The sequence below is a fragment of the Pempheris klunzingeri genome, chromosome 12 (genome assembly GCF_042242105.1).
Source record: "Pempheris klunzingeri isolate RE-2024b chromosome 12, fPemKlu1.hap1, whole genome shotgun sequence".
Lineage (NCBI taxonomy): Eukaryota > Metazoa > Chordata > Actinopteri > Acropomatiformes > Pempheridae > Pempheris > Pempheris klunzingeri.
The window spans coordinates 21,941,831-21,963,841 of record NC_092023.1 but is presented as its reverse complement, the minus strand read 5'-3'; positions in this window follow the sequence as shown (position 1 = coordinate 21,963,841).

Here is a 22,011-nt window from a genome sequence, read left to right as displayed (position 1 = left end):
CAATATGGGGAAGCATCCATAGGCTCTCTGGGATGTGACACCTTTAGACTGTGGAGTAACTGTGCTTTAGAGCTGAGGAAATATCCATGTGCAGACTGTAAAAGAACAGTTTATTGCCACGGAAAGTTTTGCAGGATAAAATAGCCTGCCCACAAACAGCATCTACTTTCATTGAACCTTCTCGGCTATTTGTCATGCCATTCTTGTAAATTTCAGGAATGGGGACGATGAATGAGAGAGGTTGTTTTGCTCTCAATGTGAAATTCTTTTGTAGGGAGACTTGAATATTTTCCAACAGCCGTAGACCACAAAAACGACGTGAACTTAAATAATTACACTGCAGCTCTTACAGCAGATGACCACAATGATGACATTGTATTTTTGCCAAAAAAGTCAAAGATTATTTACTGAAATTTCTCTCAGGAGGAAGAAAAGGCATTTATTAAAAATCTTCCAATGTACAACTCCTGTTTGGATAGAAGACAAGCTTCCTCATGCGATTCATGGAAATAAGTGGGACTGAAGAGGAGGCAGATAAATCATAACTTTATTTATCCTTCGACTTTTCTTTTCTTTCAAGTTATATCACACACTTAAAGCTACTTCATGATCACTTGGTGGGAGCAGAAGTTGAAAAAAAACATTTGATATATTCTAATTCAATAAATTTGCCACTTTGCCAATGAATTACAAATCCAATAGACAAAAGAGTAACATTCTAGTAACTGGCCATCTGATGAATATACTAAATGGATATAATCATGTAGTATTTGTGGCAGAAAAAGAAGAGACATACACTCTAGATGGTGGGCCTTTTTCAACAGTTTACCTGTTAGGTGTCTGACTGCTAGTCGCTAATTTTGTCATCCTGCCATTTGGTGCTGTGCAGGTAGTGTATGGTGGGTTTAGAGAGCTTGCCTGACACTGATTGGTCAACGTTTTCAACCAAATTTTCATTTTCACTCTTATTCCAGCATGTGAAAATTGGAACAGAATCACTGAATCAAGCAAAAGAATAAAAATGTGCAGCCAATGATAATGACAAATAAACAGAAAGAAAGAGGAAGACATTAAGACATGCCAAAGAGAATGACATGGACTTTCTCTATAAATAGTGAATGCTCGGGAATTTTGCAGTGTAAAAATTAAGGATATGTGGGATTTCACTAACAGAGCCACCGGCTATATATATATATATATATATGTTGTGTGTGTGTGTGCGCCTCCCTCTGACTTCCCATAACTGTGCTACTTCCTTAAGCTGGTGACATTGAGCACTGGAAGTGAGTTGAATGACATATTGGTTTTCATGACAGAGGCTGTTCTTGGGTTACAGTGTGGGAGGTGGTCACATCCTATTCAAAGATGTTGAGAATAAGCTTTTTTCCAGTGGCTCTGTTAGTGAAATCCCACATATCCTTCATTTTTACACTCACTATTTATAGAGAAAGTACATGTCAGCAGGAGTGGGGTAATGAGCTAATCCTGTCATTCCCAACCTTAAGAATGCTGAGATGCACTGTTCCAATAATCACAATACCCCACCAGTGACAGATGTATTCCGTTGTTGCACCATATTTGGTGTCCCATCAGATTTTGTGACCCGCCCCGATATTATTACCCTAACATCACTCTCTCACTCCTCACTCCACATGCCAGCCAACCTAACCTTCAATGCAGGTCACCGAATCTGATGGGTCACCAAATATGACGCAACACAAGTTCAAAAATAGGTCAGATAGATGAAGAAAAACACTTAAATTAATGCCCATAGCTTTGTATTATAGGTTCTGTTTTTCAATTTGTTTAACCCTTTAACCTCCTCACCAAGAAAAAAGCAATGAAAAAATGTATTCTTTATATATTTTATTTCCTTGGGGCACTAATTACAAAAATCTATGTTTTTTTATGAACAGACCTCACATTTTTTGAAATATTGGCCTCTCCCAAACGGTTGAGATGTCGTAAGTAAAACATGTTTTCAATAAGATATAGTGAGTCAAAATGTGCTCTACCATATGGTTGAGCAGAAGGTTAAAGGGTAATTTAAAATGTAATTACAAAATTAATAGCTGATTTATTGTAAATGACCTCTTGCGGCCCACCTGCAGTACCTACATGGCCCACCAGGGGCCTGCGCCCACAGTTTGGGAATCACTGAGCTAATCAGGAGCAGCATGGTGGTGCGGTGGTTAGCACTGTTGCCTCACAGCAAGAAGGTTCCAGGTTTGAGCCTTAGGTCTTTCTGTGTGGAGTTCTCATGTTCTCCCCATGCTTACGTGGGTTTTCTCCTCCCACAGTCCAAAGCTATTCAGGTTAGGTTAATTGGTGACTCTAAATTGCCCATAGCTGTGAGTGTGAATGGTTGTCTGTCTATGTGTTAGTGCTGTGATCGAATGGCGACCAGTCCAAGGTGTACCCTGCTTTTCACCCAAAAGTCATCTAGGATTGGCTCCAGCCCACGGTGGTGAGTGAGGCTTTTAGTCCAGCTTTGCCACAAAATTAATATCACAGCAGATGTCAGATCTCCCTGAGCACCAGCAGGGCTGGAACCTCAGTCCCCCATATGACTTCATAAGTCAGTCTTTTCAAAGTTCAAGAATGAGCTGCTGTGAGGATTTAAAGAGGTGATTCAATTTTTAATCGAGTTTCCAGGCAGGAGAAATGGTAGCCGACATACTATGCTATGCAAGCTATCAAAACAGAAGTTCAGACGGAGAAAGAGAGGGAGAGAGAAATTGCTGAAAAAATTGAGGAAGTCAATTCTTTTACCATGTGTGCTGTAGGAGTTTTGCATTTGTCAAGCTAAGCCCCCCTTTGTGGAGTCTGATGGGGGAACCACAGCAAAGCTTGGATTTCATCTTCTCTGAACACACAGATAAGAAACCATGCAGCCCACCCCACATCACCCACTCCCCACTATCTGATTCCTTCTAAAACAGTGCAGCTCTATGTGTTTCTGAGGGCTGACATGGTTGCCAATGTATCTAGGGTCAGGCCAGTAGAGTGTAGTTTGCATTTTTTGTTTGTGAACTGCATTTCTTTTAGGTTGCACAAAGCTCTGAAAAAGAGCATCAGATAAAGAGCAAAGGTGCTGATGACTGATGTTGTGTAAAAGCCAACATGTATCAGAAAACTGAAAGAGTCAGCAATACAGCTAAATGAATAAACGGTCTGTATTTATATAGCGCCTGTCTAGTCAGCGCTTTTACATCACATCCTCATTCACCCATTCACACATTATTCATACAGGAGGAATCTAAGTTAGACGAGACTATTCTTCCACACACATTCAAACACTGAAGTTATGCTTCAGGGGACCACTGACAAACATTAAGTAATACAATCAACAAAAATCAACAATTGATGATTCCAAATAAATCTGAAACTATTCTCTTGCCATCGACATGGCTGCGAGCATCAACAGAAATTTTGTGATTTGCCCATGTCTGAAAATGTCTGGAAAAAAATATTTAAAATCACATCTATGTATGCAGACACCTCAAAATAGAACACCACATTCATCTACTGTGTGTTTTGGTAGCCTGGGAATATTTATCTGTGCTGTTTGTCATTAGCAGGGACACTTGAAGGTCATAAGGCCAGGCTCAGAATGGGAGCTGTCATCAGAGGAATAAGTTAGCTTGACTCTCCAAAACAAATAAATCAACCACACATGGAGACATGATGGGTGTAAACAATCATTTCAAAATAGCATGCAACCACTCTACATAAATGTTAAGGTCAGTGCAAAGACAAATGAACAGAACATGTTTATGGGGAACCGGACAGGCAACATTTTTAGTTCTCACCTAGTTCACACAATTCGAAAAATGTGTGGTCCACTGGATCCACTAGGCTTGAGTCAGATCACACAAAATTATTACCTTGTGCTCAGAAAGCTAACAGTTGACATGACAAATTTACTGAAAGTGCCTCACGTGAAGTTTCTTAATGTGACACAAAATGTGATTTGAGAGAACCTAATTTAGTCTGGTCTTTGGGTCCTCTGAAGTACATGGCAAGTGTCCAGTAATGTATATGTACACAATTCTGGGATAATTATCATGAATCTTATACTTTTATACATTTATACATTTGCGATTTTACTACATTTACACCAAAATTAATGTGGAGTCGGTTTGCTGAGACAATATTGGACTCCATAGTTTTTTTTGGTCCTCTGCCCAACCTGACCAGTGATGACATGTACAGCCGCATGTCATCATTTAACCGCTGGCTGTTGAGGTGGTGCCCAGCTAACAATATGGGCTTCATAGACAATTGGCAGTCTTTCTGGGGAAAACCTGGTCTCATTAGGAGAGACGGCATCCATCCCACTTTGGACGGAGCTGTTCTCTTATCAACAAATATGGCGAAGTTCATAAATCCTAAAACTTGACAATCCAGAGTCGAGACCAGGAAGCAGAGCTACAGTCTTACACACTTCTCTGCTCCTCCATTAGAACAGTCACCCACCCAACATCCCATAGAGACTGTGTCCGTCCCCTGACCACTCAGATCATTTAGATCTATTAAGTCAAACAGGAGAGGAGTTCAGCATAAAAATCTAATCAAAGTTAATACCACCATTGGCACTATGAAACAGGACAGGAGAATTAAATGTGGACTTTTAAACATCAGATCTCTGCTGTCTAAAGCTGTTTTAGTAAACGATCTGATATCTGACCATCATATTGATTTATTGTGTCTGACTGAAAACTGGCTGTGTCCTGAGGAATATGTTAGCCTTAATGAAGCCACTCCTCCCAGTCATATTAATAGTCATATTCCTCGAGATTCTGGATATGGAGGTGGAGTTGCAGCAATCTCTAACTCTAGTTTAATAGTCCAACCTAGACCCAAACTTAATTATAACTCCTTTGAAAGTCTTACTCTTAGTTTTTCACACCCAACCTGGAAAACACTAAAACCAGTGTTGGTTGTCACAGTGTACCGCCCTCCTGGCCCAGACTCTAAATTCTTTACTGAGTTTTCAGAGTTTTTATCAGATTTAGTCCTTAGTGTGGACAAAGTGATTATATATGACATATTCATGTGGACAATGATAATGATGGTCTCAGCACTGCTTTTGTCTCACTATGGGACTCAATTGGCTTCTCCCAGAGTGTAAATGAACCAACTCACTGTTTTAACCACACTCTTGACCTTGTTTTTTGCTTATGGTGTTGAAATTGAACAGTTAACAGTCTTTCCACATAACTTCATTCTATCGGACCATCACCTGATAACATTTGATTTCCTGTTACTGGACTATGCACTATATGACAGGGAGGTCCTCACTAGATGCTTATCTGATAGTGCTGTTGACACATTTAAGGAGGTGATTCCTTCAGTATTTCAACCAGTGTGTCCTTGTGCTATGGATGACCGCTAGACTCCATCGCCTCTCTAAAAAAGAAGAGAATTAAAGAAAAGAGACAAGCTCCCTGGTATAACTCCCAGACACATGAGCTTAAGCAATATTCACGAAAACTAGAAAGGATATGGCGTGCCACCAAATTGGAAGACTCCCGTTTAATCTGGCAAGATAGTCTTAAAACCTATAGAAAGGCCCTCTGTAATGCCAGATCCGCCTACTACTCATCATTAATAGAAGAAAAGAAAAGCAACCCTAGATTTCTGTTCAGCACGTTAGCCAAGCTGACAAAGAGCCAGAACTCTATTGATCCTTGGGTTCCTTCAGAGCTCAGTAGCAACGACTTCATGAGCTTCTTTAATGATAAAATTCTAACTATTAGAGACAAAATTCATCACCTCCTGCCGTCAACAGGCTCTGATTCAACCTCAAACTTAGGAATCATGAAAACAGCTGTTGGACCCGATGTGCATTTGGACTGCTTTTCTCCAATTGATCTTCCTGAATTGGCTTCAATAGTCTCCTCATCCAAACCATCAACATGTCTCCTAGATCCCATTCCTACTGGGCTACTTAAGGAAGTCCTGCCCTTAATTAACATGTCCTTACTGGATATGATCAATCAGTCTTTACTAACAGGCTACGTACCACAGTCCTTTAAAGTAGCAGTAATTGAACCTCTCCTGAAAAAGCCTACTCTTGATTCAAGTGTATTAGCCAACTATAGACCTTTATCCAACCTTCCCTTTCTCTCCAAGATCCTGGAGAAAGTCAATCAGCTGTGTAATTTTCTAAATTCCAATAGTCTATTTGAGGATTTTCAGTCAGGTTTTAGAGCGAACCATAGCACAGAGGTGGTGAAGGTTACAAACGACCTCCTTATGGCATCAGACAGAGGACTTCTCTCTGTACTGGTCTTGTTAGACCTGAGTGCTGCTTTTCACACCATTGACCATCACATCTTACTGCAGAGACTGGAACACTTCATTGGCATAAAAGGAACTGCATTAAGCTGGTTTAAGTCCTATTTATTAGATCAATTTCAGTTTGTACATGTTAACGAATCCTCTGTCCACACTGAAGTTAGACATGGAGTTCCACAAGGTTCAGTGCTTGGATCAATACTTTTTACCTTATATATACTTCCTCTGGGTAATATTATCAGGAAGCACTCTATTCATTTCCACTGTTACGCAGATGATACACAATTATATTTATCAATAAAGCCAGATGAACCCAATCAGTTGAGTAAACTTCAAATCTGCCTTAAGGACATAAAGTCCTGGATGAGCAGCAACTTTCTGCTGCTAAACTCAGATAAAACTGAAGTTATTCTGCTTGGTCCCAAACACCTTAGGGACACCTTTTCTACCAACATAACTGCTCTGGATGGCATTACTCTGGCCTCCAGCTCCACTGGGAGGAATCTAGGAGTCTTATTTGATCAAGATTTGTCCTTTAACTCCCACATTAAACAGATTTCTAGAACTGCCTTTTTCCATCTACGTAATATTGCTAAAATCAGGCCCATCATATCCATAGATGATGCAGAAAAATTAGTCCATGTATTTGTCACTTCTAGGTTGGACTATTGCAACTCATTATTATCAGGGTGCCCCAATAAGTCCTTAAAGACTCTCCAGCTGCTCGTATTCTGACGAGAACTAAAAGAAGAGACCATATTTCTCCTGTACTGGCTTCTCTTCATTGGCTTCCAGTAAAATCTAGAATAGAGTTTAAAATCCTTCTCCTCACATACAAGGCTCTTAAGGGTCAGGCTCCATCATATCTTAAAGAGCTCATAGTACCGTACTACCCCACTATGGTTATTTTTTTTATTGATTGAAAGATCTAGTAAAGACATACAAATATGTATACACGAAATGATACACAGCACACATTAGAGAGGTGATGTTACTAGGCCTAGTGACATCACCTCTCTGCTGAACTCATGTTGACAATGATATTGACAATAAGAACAACACACACATTGAAAAAAACTCCCCTCGCATACACACACACACACACACAAGGGGGATTAAATTCTTGAATATTATGAATATTTCAATTAAATGAATCCAAAATATGCATTTAATTACAAAATGCATTTTTTGTAATTTTGCTGTAATTTGCATTTGACTGGAGAGAAAAGAACAAGATGGTAGATAGAAGAAATAAGATGTAATTGGTAACAATACTGAAATACCTTTAACATCAAAATAGTGTCTAGTTCTTGCCCTTGTCTTTACATCTGCTCATCTGGAGCTATGCTAAATACCATTTGTGTTTTTTGTGAGTTAAACTAGCTTGTAAGTAAGAGCGGAGGTAGCGTCACTAGACAAGGTTTCTGTTGGAACAAGTTGTCAAATTGTGACATTTGGTCTGATCACAGTGAGTCTACCGGTATGCTGCACAGCATAAAGTAATATGCTCGTAGATGTAAACATAGATTTGATCAGCACATTTTAAGTTTACCACGATCCCCGATCCAGCCATTTGAGTCAGATTCCACCAGATATCCAATGCCCGTATCAGCACTGGTGCATCTTTAATTGTGGATAATCTCTAGCCGCCTCTATCAACTTTCCTAGGTGAACACACTGGCAAATAGCTAAAATACACGTTGGCCTGAGAACTCACTGGGGACAGAGGATGTGTTCTTTCTGTACTGTAAATAACCCTGTTAGGAACATCAAAAGGCTGGTTAACAGCTAGATGAGCAAACCAACTGTTGTAACCCCCCCCCCAATCTATCACAAAGAGCTCTTTAATTTAACAGCTGGGGAAGTCACTGTGCATAGACACATGGTGTCATCATCTGCACTCAAACACACACACACAGCCCAGGGGTAAGCCAGCAACAGGTTTGACCTCTGACCTGTATAGATAAGAGGCAAACCACAGATTTCCAGCTAGGGAAAATCACTTTACTTCCAATTTACAGCAGCAGTTTATCTACAGAAAATAGATAAGGAATGGGATTTTGATGTTCAGAATTAAATAAGTCTGATTAACTATGCATCAATTCCATCCTATTCTCTAACAAACTGTACAACTGCAATTGATACAGTACGTGCATGCTGAAGTTTGGGAGAGGTTAGCATCAGTTCTGGAGAAAAGCTTAACCTGACAGCAACCTCAGTCCTGAGTTCCCAGGCTTTTTCAGCTTTTCAGATGAAAAACAGAGAGATAGATGGATGAACTGGCATTGGAGGACCACACCTGTAGTGGCTTTTCCAAGGTATTTGAATGATGGATTGACAAGATTATCTGTTGCAGACAAGCATGGCTGAATTTTGTGTCTTAAGCCATTCTTGGATCAAATCTTTGCAGTTACTGGAGTGTCATATAGCCATGCAACCTGAGTGCTTCAATAGAGCCTGTTTCACTTTTTATTCTTTATTCTTCTTATTAAGAAAATGCTCATGTCATCCTCACATCCACTACTCTGAGCTTTATAATTCTCATTGACTAGTGCAGGATTTAATGTCTCTGATCAACCCATAGAGCTCATTCAACCCACCTCAGGGACCTGATGCACTGATGCACAAGAATCAAAGAAGTAGCTTCTGCACAAGAGCACTGCACAGTCTTGGGCTACTAAGAGGAATTTTAGGCACTTTGGGTCCATGTCCAAATTCAAGCAACAAAGATTTTACAAGGGAGGATTGGAGTGCATGGCATACAATAAATGAATGGGAAGATATAGATGAACAGACCAAGAAAGAGGCATTGATTGGTTGCATTTGTGCAAAACCTTCAATATTTATACTTACTCATTAGAAAATTTAACAATGCATAAAGTTAACCTTACAGCACAGTACCGCCAGGACCGTGTGTGACAGATTGTGACTGTCCAAATCTGCATCTGTCCCTTCCTCTATCTGCTTTCACACTTCCCCAAGCCCCTTAGTAGTCGTTCTCCACCAGTCCACCAGATGCCCTCTGACTTTTCTCCTTTCACTCCAGATCCTGCCACTCCATTCTGCCCTGCAAACACCCTGAATTCCCCTCATCTGACCCTTCCTGCCCATCTCCCTACCTGCGCCTTCTTCCCTGAATTTAAATGTATGTCAGACAAAATGCAAACATGGCAGTGTTACAAGAGCAGAGATAGTGTTTTCACTAATGTCCTAACTAATTTCTTTCAATAAATTGTATTTTGCTTCCTTATATTGGTATTATGCAGTTAATGTGAAACACCAGTACTAGAAGGTTTTAAGTTTGATTGACATTAGCTCAAAATAAAAATAAATGACTGTTGTAAAGTACCTCCCTAAAACACAGAAATGCAAGTTTACTGCAAGAGAAACTAGCAAGTCCTTCTACTTAAAGAGAGACAGGGACTGTCTGGAGGGGAGCCCATTCATAAAACCATGTAAAAACTTCTCAGTGTTTCCATATGTCATGTGAAACTGAATCATTTGGATCAGTAAAAGATTCATACATATCAGCAAATCAATGCATTCTTTTCAGTCTTTTTTACTTTTTTAAGTGTTTTTTTTCAATGCAAACCTAAATTTAAGATGTTTAATATCAGCGTTTGTATTCTTCTTCTTTGTGCTCTTACATTTCATATTTTCCCTTATACCGAATTATCTTGAATTCAAATGGGAGTTTATTATTGGTCACAGAAATTGTGTGATATGAAATACAACTTATCTGCTCTTAACTGTGTCTGATTTGGATATTTTGATTTGGCAGAAGACATTAACAAGCCAAGCAGTGGAGCAGTGCAACTAAAGGACATAAGGTTAGGTTTGGATTGCAAATGCATATCAGTTTTCCTCGCCCAAATCATCAGCTTGTCTCCTAAACCCCATTCCTACTGGGCTACTTAAGGAAGTCCTACCCTTAATTAACACATCCTTACTGGATGTGATCACTCAGTCTTAACTAACAGGCTACGTACCACAGTCCTTAAGGTAGCAGTAATTAAACCTCTTCTGAAAAAGTCCACTCTTGATTCAGAATCAGAATCAGAATTACTTTAATAATCCCCAGGGGGAAATTGCTTTTTGTTACACACAGCTCCAAAAGAATAAGAATAAACTTCAAACACAAAGTAAAATATAAATATATAAAAGTATGAATTCAGGTGTATTAGTCAACTGTAGACCTTTATCCAACCTTCCCTTTCTCTCCAAGGTCCTCCAGCACCACTATGAGGAATCTGGGAGTTATCTTTGATCAGGATTTGCCCTTTACCTCCCACATAAAACATATTTCCAGGACTGCCTTTTTCCATCTACGTAATATTGCTAAAATCAGGTCCATCTTGTTTATGACTGATACAGAAAAACTAGTCCACATATTTGTCACTTTTACGTTAGATTATTTCTGTCCCAATAAGTCCTTAAAGACTCTCCAGCTGGTCCAGAACGCTGCTGCTCGTGTTCTGATGAGAACTAAGAGAAGAGACCATATTTCTCCTGTACTGGCTTCTCTTCATTGGCTTCCAGTAAAATCTAGAATAGAGTTTAAAATCCTTCTCCTCACCTACAAGGCTCTTAATGGTCAGGCTTCATCATATCTGAAAGACCTCATAGTACCGTACTACCCCACTAGAGCACTGTGCTCCCAGAATGCAGGCCTACTGGTGGTTCCTGAAGTCCTCTAAAGTAGTGATGGAGCCAGAGCTTTCTCCTCCTCTTCCTCTCCATCCTGATGCTTCATGTCTCTTTAATGTCTGTTACTAACTTGGTACTAACTCTCAGGTTCCTGTGGATCCTGGTCCTGGTTCTCCTGCTGTGGTTCTCTGGCTTCATGAATCACTGCTGCGGATCACCAACACTTTCTACCAATATTAATGATACATGATACATCCTTGTACCAAATTTTGTGTGTGTGCAAAGTGAAAGGAGGGTCTTTTTTGAAATATTGTAGGGGGCACCATGGAGTCATTTTGCCATTTTATGTGCCTAAGACCCCTAAAATATCTAAATTCTCACCACGACTGGCATGTGTGCAGTTTCCTGACTTTTCATGCACGTTTAGGCCCTCAAAATTGGGATTTATTTTAGCAAAGAAGAAGAAGAAGAATTTCTTCATAAGGTCCTTGCACAGCGTGGTATTAAGGCCCTAATAATAATTCCTTCAGTTTCAATAGGGTCCTTGAGTTAGACATATCACATAACAGCATGCAAAGACAGGTGACTGTGATAGCTCACTTTGGTCATAATATAAACTATTGATATGCTGATTGACAGTAAGATAGACCAGTCACTGCATGTACATTCAGTCCAGTCAATCGTCAGTCAATCATGGGACCAACACACAGTCCACACGTATGGGCAATTTAGAGTCACCAATTAACGCAACCTGCATATCTTTGAACTATAGGGGGAAGCTGGAGTACCTGGAGAGAATCCAGGTAGGGGGGGGGGTCCAAACTGTTTGTGATACTTTTAGAGTTTCTATTAGACATTTTAGGGATTGCTTAAGGTTGTTGTTTCTGTCTTTGGTCAAGTTGTGTTCTTTTTGGGCCAATCTTTGTTCCTTGTGCTGTAATTCCCCTAATTACAACTGAACATGACCTTTTGCAAATGAGCTACTGCAATTTTAACTACCATTCCCACTGCCCTCCTCCAGCGAGCTGAAGAAAAAAAAAATGACACTCAACTCCATTCCTAAAAATGCCTCTGAAACGTGCTGTTGTTGGCAGGCGACCCAGGTCTGTTAACATGAGAGCATACTCCCTGTGGGTTTGCTAAATCGCCTCAACAGGATGTCTGGAGCAAAGTAGCACAGGCCTCACAGACTGTATTCCAAACTGGGGGTTTGTGTGTGTTTGTCTGTGTCAGGGGGTCTTAGTCACAGAGCTGTGGATAGCTCACTCTCTTGACAACTCACAGAATATGAATTTTGGCTCAACATTCCTTGTAAACAGCTTAATTAACAGAGCTGATGTGGGGACACAGTAGCCAAGTATTTTTCTGTTGTGTATGCAAAAGAAGGAATTAAGTGTTGGTTACTATACGCCATGTGTTTCCATATGCCTCCATCTCTCAAGCAAATTTGGAAAGTCTACTACATGTGTACTGAATTAGATACTAATTGTGTGTTTTCAGCAGAGCTGAAGGAGATGAATCAGCAATGTGTAAATTCAAGACACACTCACAAAACACACTTTGTTTGGAGTGGGTAGACTTGTCCAATACAGCCGTTAACTTTCACCCTCAGATTTGAGAAAACTGTCAGTAAAAACTGCCCTAATGCCATAATGTGAACAATCATACTGTCCAAACATTAGATCAACTGGCAGTAACATTAGTACTAATACCTGGAAGTTGATTTGTTGGGAATTTCAAGACCATCTGGAAAACAGCTCAGCTGTCCATGAGAATAACATATGACTTTGAAAATTAAGCTGAGGTGCATGTGTGTTTGGTAGTCTTCATCCAATGCAAACAAACTTTGTTTTGCATTCACATACTTCAGTTTTCTGCACTCTTGGCCATAGGCTTATAAGGTAGATTTCAGCCAAATCTCAAAAACAGAAGAAACTCAATTTTTTCCAACTTCTTCCTCTTCTCTGTCTTCATAGAGGACTTTGAATTATTGAATTATCACAACCTAGGTCTTGTTTTGTAGTTGTGGCCATCATTCCTATCTGTTATGATATTGCATTGTGCTTCTCAGAAGCAGCTGAGAATTATTTTTAAGTAAGGTAAAACAGGACCTGGGATGCTGTGCCAAATTGAGTTGGCTGCCTGCCCTGACAGATTGAATGTAACCGATGTTGAAGTTGAATTTTGAAATAACAAAGTCGTTGTCATTGTATTTAATGTGGATCGGACATGGCCGACTCAATCTGCTTAATAAGGCCTGCATTGGCGTGGATACCGGTCAAGTGGACTGGATTGGTACATCATCAACTCTAAGTCTTTTTAAACACATTGAAGGGAACCTGAGGACTGAGAATGTCATTGCCAATGACTGCATCAGTACAGTCAGACTCCAATTGCAACCTCTTTTTACCCATAACCGGTAGCTGAAGAGTAATGATACTTTGGGGGGCTAGAGTGCGTTAGGGGAAGATCAGATTCAATTACATCTAATTTCACCTTACTGTATTCACTACCATGCTTTGGAACAACAGAAATGGCCGTTCTTTTGCGGTCAGCTCTTCCTTAATCCCATTTACACAAACATGCACTGAAACAAAATACAGTGGAGCCTTGCTTTGGAAAATATCCTATTGCGAGAGTCTTTGGTGCTGATTATCTTTTAGAGAGGAAACATTTACTTTTGGGATGCATCATGAAAAAGACAAAAAGGGTATTTTTGTCCTTTTTGTTTTAAATTCTTCTCATACTCATATATTTTCATACATTGATTTGTAATTTCAACCCTGACAAGACATATGCCCTGTAAAGACATATATTTTAGAGTTGGCTTTGAACACTTTCCAAGCAAGAAGCTTACAAGTTTAGTATGTAAGTTGTGTGCTGAGTGTGTGTGTTGTGTTCGGGCTGGAACAGTGGGAGAGAGAGACGATCAGGTGTCTGAAAAATCACTACAACATTTATTATGAGGAAACCAGATGGTGCTTTTTCTACCCACTGCAATCAAGTCTTTAGACTTATTTCTCCTGACTGCACGTGTGATTTAGACAACAAACCATTTCAAGCATTTATCAGTGTGACTCACAGACTTCATCTACATTAAGATGTCTACATTTTAAAATGGATTGTTTCAGTAGAGACCTCTACCCACAGTGAAATCACCTGAACACTATGAAAACAACAACATCTCATCTCCTTCAGTCTCTTTTTAGTTGACAAACACCAAAACTGTATCACAGCTAATGTCTGGTAAGGACAGACATTGACAAATCATTACTTTACGGTAAAGGATGTCATCTGACTTACATTAACCTAAATACAGCTTAATGACAAAAGCTGTACTATGTGATTTATGATAATGGTTTCATGTCCAAAACTTTCTAACATAGAGTTGGTTTACAACTTAGTTCTGAGTAAGCTTAGCTGTCCTGCCTTTTATTTACTATAGCTGCTTCATTCTAGTGCTTATCGGGGGCATGAAAGCTAGTCCCTGGAAACTCTCCCAACTGGTGCTCCCTATGTCACTAAAAGGGCTGAGCAGAATGACTACATGGAGGAGGGGAGGGGCTCTGCTTTCCATTCCTTCACCACTTTGCTCCGACACTTTGCTACCTGGTGCTGTCTATTAATCAAACTGCGAAATCACTTAAAGCTTAGCTTCAGTATTTTCATGATAATCCAAACCAGGCGTGTGCCAATTCACGTTCAGATTGTATATTGACGACTGAAGGGATGATTGACAACTAGGTTTTCCTATGCCAATATAATGATTTAAACAATGAATGATATGAAAATAGAAATGATCGCCCAACCCTAACACACACAATGGCTGACAAAATAATACAAATAAACTGATAAACTGATCCAGGCAGCATTATACCAGCAACTCCCATGTCCTGCAGAGTAAATGCAGAGAGTCTGGTAGCTCTGAAGAGAGTGATATAGCAGCTGTTTCTGGTTAAACAAAGACAAGGTATTGTTCACTGCACTATACAGCTCAAAACAGTTGACTTGTTTATTGCCCCATCACACAGCATCCTTACATTACAACCATCCACACCTATTTTAGTCAAATCAGACCACACTTTACAACACTTGACAGAGTGAAAACAAATACCCTAAATCATTAGCATTGTTTGGCTCTTGCTAAAAGCATCCTCACGCTGGGCTATAAAGAAAATGGCTGAGTTTATAGGTACACCTGTAAGAGTTTCTTGACATGCTTAATTTAAAAATATTACCCAAAATCCTATTAGCAATAATTACTTGTGGGGTGATGTTTTGGGTTGAGCCAACTGAGGAATAATGAGGAATTTAGCACTGGTTTATATTTACTGGTTTATGGGCAGCTGTGGCAATCAGAGGTTGGCAGTTTGATCCCTGGTTCCTCCATTTCGCAGGTTGAACTGACAAGACACTAAACTCTAAATTGCAAAGCTACAGAGTATAATCACCTGTATGATTGATGTGTGCATAGGTCAATGTGAAGGTAGTGCTAAAGCACTTTGAGTGGTCAAAAAGGCTTTTGTGCCAAAATATAAATTGCGGTTGGTCACTAGACATTACTTAATGTTGCAATTCTTATTGCAGTATTGACTATAGAAGTCACAGTACACTTAAAGTCTCTTTATCTTTTCTGTTCTTTTCTTCTCAGCCCTCTTCCTCTTTTATTTGTATAACTGTCAGTGTCCTGTCTTTTCCTCTCTCAGCCTCTGGTTGCCACATTCCCCCAAGTATGTCCCCACTGGCAGCTGCAGTGTGAACTTATCACAGAGAAAGGGGATCTGCCGTGCTCTTTTCCTGTCAGCACAGATGTCAAGGTGAACTTGGGGGACTTAAATAACTGGCTCCAAGACCCCCCCCCTGCCGCGCCCCCTCCACCACCGTGTCAGCTGCATAGATTAAAGGGAGCCTCTTGTTTACAAGGGCATCGTGAAGTTTCTTTTTTAGTTGCACCCACACCAATGAGAATATTTATACAGGACAAATAAAGTAAGGTCTCTGGATTGCCTGGATAGATAATATCAGTATATCAAGTAGGCATGTAAACAAAAGCAGATAACTTTTGTTGCGAAGTCAAGAATGAATATTATTTGCTCATGATATAGACACATTTCTAACAATAACTTATACTGTAATTTAACGACAATTAGATATTCACAAGTTTTATTAGTTTAGAGTCTACGGTTACACCAATAAAATTTAACATGGCCAATGACCCACTGCTTAAGTCAAGTTATGTTGAATGTTGAATGAAATCTGAGTCCAGTGAGGAATGATACACATCATCCCACATCTCTGTCCACTATAAAAAAAAAAGGCAAACAGTCCCCCCAAAATTCAATGCATGTGTATTCCATGTCCATCTTAAATTAAAGTCCATTCATTCATCCATCCATTCTGTTCTGCTTATCCGGATTCTGGTTACAGTTGCAACAGGTAAAGCAAGGCACTCCAGACATCCTTCTCCTGAGCAACGCTTCTCAGCTCCTCCTGGGGGATCCCGAGGCGTTCCCTGGCCAGATTAAGTATACCGTGTAATCCCTCCAGTGGCTTCTGAGTCTGCCCACTACACAACTGGGTTTACCAAGTCTGTCCGGCAGCCTCCACCACCATCTGATCCAACTCACCACCAAGTGGAGATCAGCAAAGCAATTGAGTCGCTGAATGGAACCCCTTCCAGGATGTCAACCAGAGACTCCAAGAAGGCTGGATACTCCAAACTGCTGGCATGGAGCAGGATCATTTTAAATGAATTTTAAACTAAAATGCTGCAGCATTGTTAACCTTGCTTCGTGTGTTAAGTGTCTTCCATATAAATTTCTTTTTTTCAGCTACGCTATATGGGTGCATGTCCATAATATGTAAACCATCTTATGACTGCAGGTTTTTTCTTGACAAATTTCACTTGGTTTGGATCTGTGATAATTTATCAGTGTCATGTATCAGTTTTTCGATATGTGTCGGTTAATCTTCACACACCAAAATCAGATATGGTCTAATCTGTTTTGGATGTATCTCTTTCTGTGCTGCTACTCTTTATCATCAAAGTCTCTCTCTCTCTCTCTCTCTCTCTCTCTCTCTCTCTCTCTCTCTCTCTCTCTCTCTCTCTCTCTCAAGCTTACAGCTCTCTTTGATCTCAGGCTGTAGGCAGCAGTGGTCTGTCAGCAGGCAGACTGCTGGGAATACTCTTAGTGCCCGGATATCCAGTTGCCCTCTAGATGCACCACCCACCTGGCAGCCGTTTTGGCACCATCTTTCAGTCAGGGTTTGTATCTTGGGATAACAAAAAACAGTCCTGCATAGCCTTGTCTACACAGGTCATCCTCCTGTCCTAACCAGTGTACTATTTACATATCACGGATACAAGCACAGTTAAGCTCCCCTGGTATTATCATGAAATGGCTGCAAGTAGAGCCAGCTCTGCTGGTGATGTGATGCCGGTTTTGATGAAACTTGTTTGTCTGTTTGTTCCTCCATCTGTCCATCTGTCACAAGCAATATTTGAGACATCATTCATCAGATTTGATTTGATTTCTGGGATTTTTGCATGAAGTAAACTGAGTCACCCAGAGGAGTGACTATGGACGGCTCTAAATCTGATTCACCAATGTTGAAGATTCAAAGAGATGTTGAGGTGCTATTGCAGTTATGTTTGACAAACTTGTTGCCTACTTTCTAATTGCCCATATTTCAGGAAATATTAAATTAAATCAATCAAATAACTGCATGCCAGTTGGCACACAGTGAGTCTGGAGATTTTGAGTGTTGGTAATCCAGTTTAGATACTGAGAGGATTCAAACTGAGCAAACAGAATGAATCTTTGGTATCTTATTTTGTCAGAAAGCAACACTTTTCCTTGCTGCAGCCCAATAACTTAATAAACATCAACATCAACATTAGTAACCTGAAACTATAACTGCAAAACATAACTGTCTGCTTTTTGTATGAGTGTGTCTGCTTGGTGGGTAACAGGTCTGAGTGGGCTGAAGAAGTATGCCAACCATGCTAGGCTGCAGAAGCTGCAGAGCTGTGCGGCTGGTAGAGAGGGGGTGAAGGGGAGTGGGGTTCAGGGTGGAGGGGTTAGATTACATGCCTCTGTTCGCTCATGGCTTCTCCTGGGATCCCAGCCAGGTAAACTGTCAAAGCCCACTTCCTCCCTCAGAAGTTTTAGGCTTTAAAGGGCCTTAAAATCACCCACAAACCCTCCGATCTTTTCTCTACTGAACTCACCATCTCCTTCTGTTTTTACCCAAGACTAATCCACCTTCATGATCCTGCCATGTTCAATCCAAGCCTGTGTGGATGTAGGATTCATTGTATTGGCCAATCCTTTGTAGAGATGGACTGGCTCTGTCAATGATAAGCTTGCCCCATGATAGAATAGAAATGTGGTCATAAGCATATGAATATTCAGGGACAAACAAACATTGAACTAACTTTGACTGAAAGCTGTTAATGAATGAAAACTATTAGTATCCAGTGAAGGCCTTGAAGGAAAGTTGGCCATAATGTGGTTTTCATGCACGAGACCAGAGTTTGCAGTCACTCACAATCCATCTGTTAGGTTATACAGTTATACAGTTATACACACTGTCAGTAGAGCGATGAGTGTGAGGAGTGTGACGGCTGGATGAAAACTGTCCAACAGTGTTGTTATTTGGTGATAGCACTGTAAGTACAACAGGTCAAGTTGAATCAAGAAGTTATGTAAGTAAAAGTAATAAAGTAAGTAATGTAAATAATAATGTAATCATTTTACTAATTCATCTTTGTTTCTTACAAATGCGTTTGACTGACCTGGCAGTTTGTTTACAACTTGGTGTAATTGTCTGACTGCTCGTGTTTCTTGCCCCATCTGAATTTCTTTCATTTGGACTTTTCATATGTATAAAATGTGAGAATTCTGAAAAAAAACAAACAATGAATACTTGCAGTAAAATAGATCAATCATTAATCCCAAACTGTGATTATATGCTCTTGTAACCTCATTCAAAAATCAATGTATTTACAGACTAGGAGTTGCTCCTTGCATATCAATACACAGAGCCCTTCCCCATAGTTTGAAATCCTTTAACATTGTGACACTGGAGTGCCAAGCGACTCAGGACTTCCTTGCTAAGGTCAAAATGTGATGTTGTGATGTGTTTTCTGTTTTTTCTTTCTCTTTTCCTCTTATCCAAGAAGAAGTGCCACTCTCCCTGACAACAATGTGGGAGATCAAATCAGTTCTCCCACTTTGTGCCTGAATTCAAGACTGCATCACATCCCTGCCTTGTTCTTCTCCTCTTTACTTTGACATGATGAACCGCTAACTTCTACATATATGGCTTGTTTAAATTGGACTTGGACTTGTTTTTCTCAGAAATAATTGTTGGTGGGGTTTGTCATTTGGCTCTCTCTACGGTGTTCTAAGTAAAAAATGCAAACATTGTTTATACCAGTCCTGGATGGAGCAGATAAACTCTTGCTCATGTATGTTCACAACCATAAATCACTGTGTAATGTAAACATACTGGATCCTTTGTCCTGAAACACAACAATGGCCTGATCTCATTTATTTAAAGCTTCAAATCTATATTAAGTGTCTTGTGGTAGAAAATAATGTCGTCCCCACTATCAGAATCAGAATCAGCTTCTATTGACCAAGTTTGTGAACAAGGAATTTGACTTTGGTTTTTCCACTGCTCTTGTGTACTTACACATAAGCAGACAAGAGACACACATTTAACTTAAGCAAAAATCACTCAACAAAAAATCATAGATCAACTACCCTTTATGATGAAGATAGTTTTCAACAATGTCCCAAAAGCAGTAGCATTACTTGCTTACTTTGCAACCTAATGCGCTGATTACAACAGACTTGTGACGTATCAAAGCTTCACTCCACATTAGACTGACAGTAACCCTAAACTGTGAGTGGACACCTGGGTCACCATTAAGAACCTCTAATCTAGTCTCCTAACCTGCAATCCATTACAGTTTAGAAGGACACAGGCCAAGTTGTCCCAAAATGAAGATATGTAATTTAGAACTTGCTAAGACCAAAAGTATCCAGGTCATTATAACAAACAAACCTGACAATTCACGCTTTGGCTGCCAATGAAAACAAAGTCTCTGCAGAATATTCTTTTCCTCAGGGAAGGATATTTTTTTAGCAGCATGGTTGTTCGGAATATGATACTGAGTGAGAGGTGACACACAGTACATCATTTTACTCATGATCAATTAGACCATGGTGTTACATGCTGTAGACACAAGGGCTACAGAAGTAGAAGGTGTCATGAAAGCCAAATTAGCAGATACGTATCTCAGACAGTAAAAATGTGAAAAAAGGTAAGATCACTCAACACAGAAGCGATTATTAACATGTAAATACAGGGTATATTGGTCAATAACAAATAGCCCCAAGAAGACTAGAATCAGAGCCTGCAGGTGTATAATAAAGTGGAAGAAGGGCTCATTCCAGGCTAACAGTGCTTATATTCTAGATTTCATTCATGCTTGGACAAATAACTGTAACATGAGCAGTAGTGCTCACATAGTTGCTTGTGTGCTTTGTGTGTGCTTGGAGGATTAAAAAGCATATCAAGGCTACATCACCCCTGATCAATGCTGGAATAGTGAAATTTGTTTAATTTATTCCATGACTTCTTAATAATTTCCCATTATTGAGAACAAGCTCTATTTGTCAAAATGTCCTACCATTGTTGCTATGGTTTGCTGAGAAATGTCTACTGCTCTTTGTTCACATGCTAATATGCCCTCACAACTTCTAGCTTGAATATTTAAGGATTCACACCACCAAAGCTCTGAACAATAGAATATGTGGAAAAGGCATCATGTGTAAACAAGTATGTAAACACTGCAATGGAACAGCATCAGTGATAACTGCAGGTTTAGATCCTTGCAGTGAGCGACAGTAGTTAAAGAGCATACATTGAGTACTGACAGCTTTATAACGGAGAAAGTGTTGTGTGTGTTATGTACAGAGTGGAATATGTTTTGTGTGTCAGAGCACTCAAAACATAACCATTGTTGTTAGTGTTCTAGAGTTAATAGGACCATGTAGTGATTTCACATACCCAACGTACCTAGACTGTTGCTATGAGGCCCACTCAGCCATATGCAAAGTTTCTGGTGATTCATCTCCAGACTCTGTGGCACCTTTGAGGACTGAAGTGGCTCACACTCTGCTGCACCGCTTTTAGCAACTTACAGGTTCATTTTTCAAAGGCTGCTCAGAACGAGAGACACAGAGAACCATGACACTAAAACACACACACACTGGTCCAGAGCTACAACCAAAGTTCTCAGAACTACACAGAGATAATACATTCATCATAAGTTTTGTCGCAACAGAAACCTTAATGACCACCTCAGACAAACACGTTGGACAATTGTGTCAATCCTTAAGTCATACCGCTGGTGTAGTGTTACTTTGGGGTTAATATTCCGAAATAAGCCATGATTTCAGAGTTTTAATAATCTCGCCTTCTTCTTTTCCCAACTTCCTTAATTATTAACTTACTTTAATCAAATGTAATTTCTGTGATTGAACAACATAAGCTCCAGTCCACAGTGTCTCCATTTAGGCATAAGAGTTCTGCCCTCTCAGTCACCTGGCACTGTAAATAATCAAAAGCATTGCAGCCATGTGAGCATAATGTGCGGTTGGTGCTGATTGGCAGGCACCAGGTGGGTACTCAGGGGGGCATTCTATAGCCGTTTATACATGAATACATCAAGCAATTCACTTTAAGTTAAGTAAAGTACCTGCCAAAAAGTTGCTTTGGTGTGAGAATATTATTCAGTAATTATTATGTATCCAATGATGGACTTATTAATAACAGGTTGTCACCAAGTCAGTGTTATCCATTGTTATCATGATGAATACCATGATCATGTCAATAACTGCAAGCAGATTAACAAGCAAGACTTGAAAAATTGTGAGCCTTTAAATCTCTTCAAACGTTCTGTGTCTGTTAAAAAATCCCCCACAGACAGGCACAGCCAGACAGCAGCCAGTTTTGGCTGATAGGTAACTTGACAACACTTCTTCT